Consider the following 6,903-nt stretch of genomic DNA (forward strand, 5'->3'; position numbering starts at 1 on the left):
TCTGTAAAAGCTCTTCTTGGTCTATTATATATTAGAGAGGGGGCACGGCTCCACATAGATTACCGGGCCTTAAGTCACAAAATCTGCATTTGAGATCTTTTCTACTTTTTCATATACTTGCTGGACAACCTTTACCGAACTATTTCAACTTCCATAGTCTCAGACTCTCTATCTGTATAGTAAGAATAATTGTACCAACTCGTTATAGTATTCTATATACCCTGTTAAATATTTGAAAGTGAGGACAATTTATGCTAGAATTCATGGGAAGTTTCCCAATAATATCAAAAAAGAAAAAAAAATAGTTACTAAAGACTTTTTCTGTTTGAGTCAAAAAAATCTTCCAATATTGTAGCAATGTACACAGTGGTATGATATGAATGTATTGCCCAACGTTTATGTGTTGAACTTAACTCACAATGAACAATGTTGAAAGATGAGACCTTTAAGAAATGATTAGATCATGAGGACTCTGTCCTCATGAATAAAGATGTTATCACTAGAGTGGGTTTGTTATTGCAAGAATGGGTTCCAATAAAACAATGAAGAATGAGGGTGTCTTCTCTCCCTGCCCTCCACTTCTCTCTTGCACAAGCATCTTCTCTTGCCCTTCTGTTCTCCACATGGGATGACCCAGAAAGAAGACCCTAGACAGTTGTGGGTCTATCAGTCTTGGACTGCCCAGTGTCTAGGACATTAGGAAATAAATCTCTGTTCTTCATAAATTACCCTGTCTCACGCAGCACAAAATGAGCTATGATAGATGACAATATATTTCTTATTCTAATTGCATTAGAACAAGAATATATCAGGGACCAACAGATGGCGTAATGGTTATATAACTGGATTCCCATGTAGTTGACATCTCTGGACACCCATGTAGTTGACCGTGGTTCGAGTTCTGGAACCAGTAGCTTAAATCACACTGGGCATGTGTGTATGCATGCTCAAAATCCTAAGAGGAGAATGGAGAAGAGATTGTGGTGTGGTCATCCCTCCTGCGGGGGTGATTTCTCACTTTTTGTCTCTTTGTCTCTCTCTGTCTTTCCTGCATGTGCATATGCCTATAGAAAAAGCATCTATTAAAAAAAAAGAATATAGCAATTATATGATATAATTGGGTCTTACAACAGTCTCCCTGGAGTGTTGGAAAGTTTTTAATCTTCTGTGTTTACACTCCTAACTTTAACTCATTGCAAATATTGGACCCCTCCCAGGCTCACTCCAAAGAAGAATTTAAATTGCCTTGCTGTGCTAATGGTTGGTCCTTTGGAGGATTTTATTGAAGCTCAAAATGTAGAGAAATACTGAGGTCATCATAATGGCTCCCCAAAACAGGACATTCTAAAACTATTTTCCAAGACTAAACTAGAAACTCTAGGCCTAAGAGTGATAGTATTTTAGATAGATTCATCTATCAGTTTTACCTGAGGAATAAACTACAGGTAAGTGAAAAGCATAAAAAAATAATTACAGAACGCTTATGGAATGCAACACTGTAAAAGCTCTTCTTGGTCTATTATATATTAGAGAGGGGGCACGGCTCCACATAGATTACCGGGCCTTAAGTCACAAAATCTGCATTTGAGATCTTTTCTACTTTTTCATATACTTGCTGGACAACCTTTACCGAACTATTTCAACTTCCATAGTCTCAGACTCTCTATCTGTATAGTAAGAATAATTGTACCAACTCGTTATAGTATTCTATATACCCTGTTAAATATTTGAAAGTGAGGACAATTTATGCTAGAATTCATGGGAAGTTTCCCAATAATATCAAAAAAGAAAAAAAAATAGTTACTAAAGACTTTTTCTGTTTGAGTCAAAAAAATCTTCCAATATTGTAGCAATGTACACAGTGGTATGATATGAATGTATTGCCCAACGTTTATGTGTTGAACTTAACTCACAATGAACAATGTTGAAAGATGAGACCTTTAAGAAATGATTAGATCATGAGGACTCTGTCCTCATGAATAAAGATGTTATCACTAGAGTGGGTTTGTTATTGCAAGAATGGGTTCCAATAAAACAATGAAGAATGAGGGTGTCTTCTCTCCCTGCCCTCCACTTCTCTCTTGCACAAGCATCTTCTCTTGCCCTTCTGTTCTCCACATGGGATGACCCAGAAAGAAGACCCTAGACAGTTGTGGGTCTATCAGTCTTGGACTGCCCAGTGTCTAGGACATTAGGAAATAAATCTCTGTTCTTCATAAATTACCCTGTCTCACGCAGCACAAAATGAGCTATGATAGATGACAATATATTTCTTATTCTAATTGCATTAGAACAAGAATATATCAGGGACCAACAGATGGCGTAATGGTTATATAACTGGATTCCCATGTAGTTGACATCTCTGGACACCCATGTAGTTGACCGTGGTTCGAGTTCTGGAACCAGTAGCTTAAATCACACTGGGCATGTGTGTATGCATGCTCAAAATCCTAAGAGGAGAATGGAGAAGAGATTGTGGTGTGGTCATCCCTCCTGCGGGGGTGATTTCTCACTTTTTGTCTCTTTGTCTCTCTCTGTCTTTCCTGCATGTGCATATGCCTATAGAAAAAGCATCTATTAAAAAAAAAGAATATAGCAATTATATGATATAATTGGGTCTTACAACAGTCTCCCTGGAGTGTTGGAAAGTTTTTAATCTTCTGTGTTTACACTCCTAACTTTAACTCATTGCAAATATTGGACCCCTCCCAGGCTCACTCCAAAGAAGAATTTAAATTGCCTTGCTGTGCTAATGGTTGGTCCTTTGGAGGATTTTATTGAAGCTCAAAATGTAGAGAAATACTGAGGTCATCATAATGGCTCCCCAAAACAGGACATTCTAAAACTATTTTCCAAGACTAAACTAGAAACTCTAGGCCTAAGAGTGATAGTATTTTAGATAGATTCATCTATCAGTTTTACCTGAGGAATAAACTACAGGTAAGTGAAAAGCATAAAAAAATAATTACAGAACGCTTATTGCTATGTAAAACTCACTTAGATCCCTTCATGTCATCCTGTTAATGATTATGTTAAATGGAGAGAATTTTTTGAGACTGTAGAGAAATAAGACATCTGCAATTCAGGAAAGGAAACCATTCCTCAGGTCCAGATACACATAAAGGATACCATGTTCCATCTTCTTGTTTTGTGAATATTCATTCTCAAAATTACAAATATCAATGTTATATGCTTTAACTGGCTACAATGATCATTCCTTATCCACAGTTCTGCTTTTCATGGTTTGTTACTTGCGGTCAACCATAGTCTAAAAATAGGTGAGTACAATAAAGTATGATATTTTGATAGAGAGACAGCACTTCATACAGCTCTTACTACAGTATTATTATAATGATTCTACTTTATTAATAGCTGTTAATCTCTTACTCTTAAACTTATTATATGTAAGTATGGTACTATCCATAATTTCAGTCATCCACTGGGGGTCTTATAATGGATCCCATGTGAAATAGGCATAAATACTAAATGTCTAATTTTTTCATCTATCAAATTTTCATTATTAAATACTACAGAGATTTACATTACATTTTTAATTAAGTTTGTATTATAATTAATTTTTATACAGTCCATCACTATACATCATTTAGCTTGTATAGAGAATTTACCCAACATGAAGTACACCTCAGACTAGTCCATTTGAGAATACTATACACATCATCATCAACAGGTAATAAACCATTTCTGAGTCCCATGGTCTGAGTAATATTCACAACAAATTTCTTAGGTAGGAACTGGGCTCAGTTAAACAGAAAAAAAGAGTGTTTTTTTTTTCTTCATTTTAAATGTAGGTATATTAAAAGACTTATGTCTTTTATGATTCTTCAAAAACAATTATTTTTTCCTTTGTCACCCTTGCTTCTTTTTCTATATCATACCTACTTTTTCAAAAACATTTATTTTGTTCTTCCCCTCCCCAGCAGATAAATGAGAACATTAGAGTCCTCTCTCTGGTGCTTTAATCTAGAAACATCACTGTAAATCATGCGTGTTATGTCATTTTCTTCAGTAGCTAAGGAACTTGATCACTATTACTGGACATATAATCTGCTAAAAAAATTCTCTGTCCCAAATGTATAAAACTGCAGTATAATAACATAACTATTATCAGTAGTTTGTATGCTATGTTTTATATGGTTTTCTATATCACTGAGATGTATCTCTTCCATGGGTAGAGTCAAAATAATTGTTGAATTCAAATTATGCAGAATAAAACATGATTTCTGGGACCAGCAGTTGGCATAATGGCTATGTCGCTGGACTCCCATGTAGTCAACTGTGGTTTGAGTCTTGGACCTGGTGGCTTAAACTCACGCCAGGCATGTGTGTGTGCATGCCCAAAATCCAGAGAGGAGAATGGAGGAGAAAGGATTGTGGCGTGGCCATCCCCCCTGGGGGTGTGACTTCTGACTTGCTGTCTCTCTGTCCCTCTCTGTCTTTCTGGCAAGCACACGTGCCCTAGTGCAAATCCTCTCAAAAAAACAAAACAAAACAAAACAAAACAAAAACCCATGATTTTTATGTCTAACTATGAATATAATTCATATTACATATAAGTCTCTGTAAATATGAATGAATGTATACTCTCTCTTCTATTAACCCATTCTGGAAGTCCTGTGGATGATAAGTACTATAATTAGTCCCTCTTTACCCTTTATTTATTCTTTTCCTAAAAATGTAACTTTAGGTCTTACATTTTTTTAATTCCAACTAATTATGACCCAAGGAAGAATTAAATTTGTTCTAAATTCCTATTTTCTACAATAAACTTAGCATTATATGATAATAGTTGAACTTAGACCAAGCTAATAGGCCAACATCTGTTAGCCCCAATAATAAGAGAGCATGCAATAATTGATGGAGGCTATAAATTTAGCATAATATCCCAGAGTTCATAAATAGCCAAGATTTTTTAAGCTAATGTATACTTGAAATTCCAGGGGCAAAGAAAGGAAGGATTTCTTTGAAAGAAAGAAAGAGAAAGAAAAGAAAAGAAGAAAGGAAGGAAGGAAGGAAGGAAGGACAAGAGAAAGAAAAAGAGAAGAAAAAGAAAGGAAGGGAAAAAAAGAAAAAGGGAAAAAAATATGAATTATTCCTTGAATAGTAATGTTTTTATAACTATTTTTCTCTGTGTTTCTGGTGAAGTGCCCTTACACTCAGAAATAACAGAATCTGAAAACCCAGGTAGACCGAGGCAGTTACTATATAGCCATGCTCCACATACTGATGTTTTGGTCAGCAAGAAACAGCATACACAACAGTTGTCCCATAGCATTATATCATATAGCCTAAGGGTGTAGTAGGCTACACCATCTAAGATTGTGTAAGTTCAGTTTATGATGTTCATACCACAAAATCACCTAACGATGTATTTCTCAGAAAAGTATCCTTGTGATTATGTAACACATGACTGTAATGACTCTGGTTACTTCAACTGAAGGAATCAGTGGAGACCAAGCTGTGAAGGACCCAACAAAGCTTTAGCCATTACTTACAAACCAAAACTAAGTACACTTTAGTTTTTACTACTAAGAAACTAAGCTGAAAACTCAAAGGAAATGGGTCAATTAAATTTTTTTTAATTTCTTATCAATTTGACTTAAAATGAATAGACACTATGTGTCTATTTCTAAAAGAAGATGAATTTTGTGTCAGATTCTCTGTAATCCAAAGAAGACAATGGTTGCCCTGGGAAACAATGATTAGAAACCTATGAAACACAAATTCTAGTTTAATATTGGTGAGGAAAAAAATGTGATCTTGAAGAATGCCTCTTTTTTGTGTGTATTTTATATATTTTCATCCTTAACATCCCAAGGTCAAAACTCCAATGGCTTTCTATTGCCTGGACAATAAATGATCATTTCTTCAGACTATATTAAGAATAATTTAGGGCCAGCCTGTGGCTTGGAGAGTACAACAGCTACATCCCACATGGCCCACATCATGATTTGAGTCCCAGACCTGCAGTTTGAGAAACACACTAGATACAAATGCCTGCCTAAAATCCTGGGAGGACAGAGAGGGAGGAGAAGGGATTGGGGTGTGACCATGCCATATAGGAGGTGTCTCTTCCTGCAACTGGACACACCCTGTAGCAAAATTATTTTTAAAGAAAGAAAAAAGAAAAAATACCTTAAAAATAAGCAAACAAGATTCTTTTTTCTTATTTTTTTTTAATTTTTTCCCCCTGGATTACTGAATTTTATGTCATTTTCTTGTTTAGAAGCCCCACTGATGTATTTTGGCTTCAGTTCATTACCTCAGACTATCTCTACTCATCAGGACTAATTTTAATTTATGTGATGAAATCTTGTGATGACCCTCTCTCAGATGATCTCCCTTTCTTTGAACTCAGCATGTTTTACCTTTAGGTTCAATAGTTTGAATAAGACATATGTAGTGATTTCGAGACTTTTCCGGGGCGGGGTGTGAGGGCTGGAAGTGGCCTGTTTCCTACCCACAGACAGACTTCACCACATAGCAATGTAGTGGTCCTTTTACAAAAATCCACATACTGTTCCTTAGCCCCACAGATTTTGAATTGATTTGTTAAATAAAAAACATACTGGATGCCTCTCCCAGGAGGAGATTCACACCAGCTCACAAATACCCCAATACACCAGAGTGACATGAGAAACTGACAGGGCAATGGAAAGCAGCCGGTGAATTTCTCTGTGCATTCTTTCATTATGTGCAAGTTACCTGAGGCCAGTTTATCATTAGCGAGGGACCACTGAGTCAAATCAAGTGTTACTTACACAAATGACACATTTAGTGGAATCAGGCTAATGCAAATGCCAGAGACATCTATCTCCACACTAAGGATAACCTTTCCATGGGACCATAAGATTTAAACACCTAGGATGAACACTGCTTCCTGCT

This window comes from Tupaia chinensis, unplaced genomic scaffold (genome assembly GCF_000334495.1).
Source record: "Tupaia chinensis unplaced genomic scaffold, TupChi_1.0 Scaffold000291_1, whole genome shotgun sequence".
In the NCBI taxonomy this organism is placed as follows: domain Eukaryota; kingdom Metazoa; phylum Chordata; class Mammalia; order Scandentia; family Tupaiidae; genus Tupaia; species Tupaia belangeri.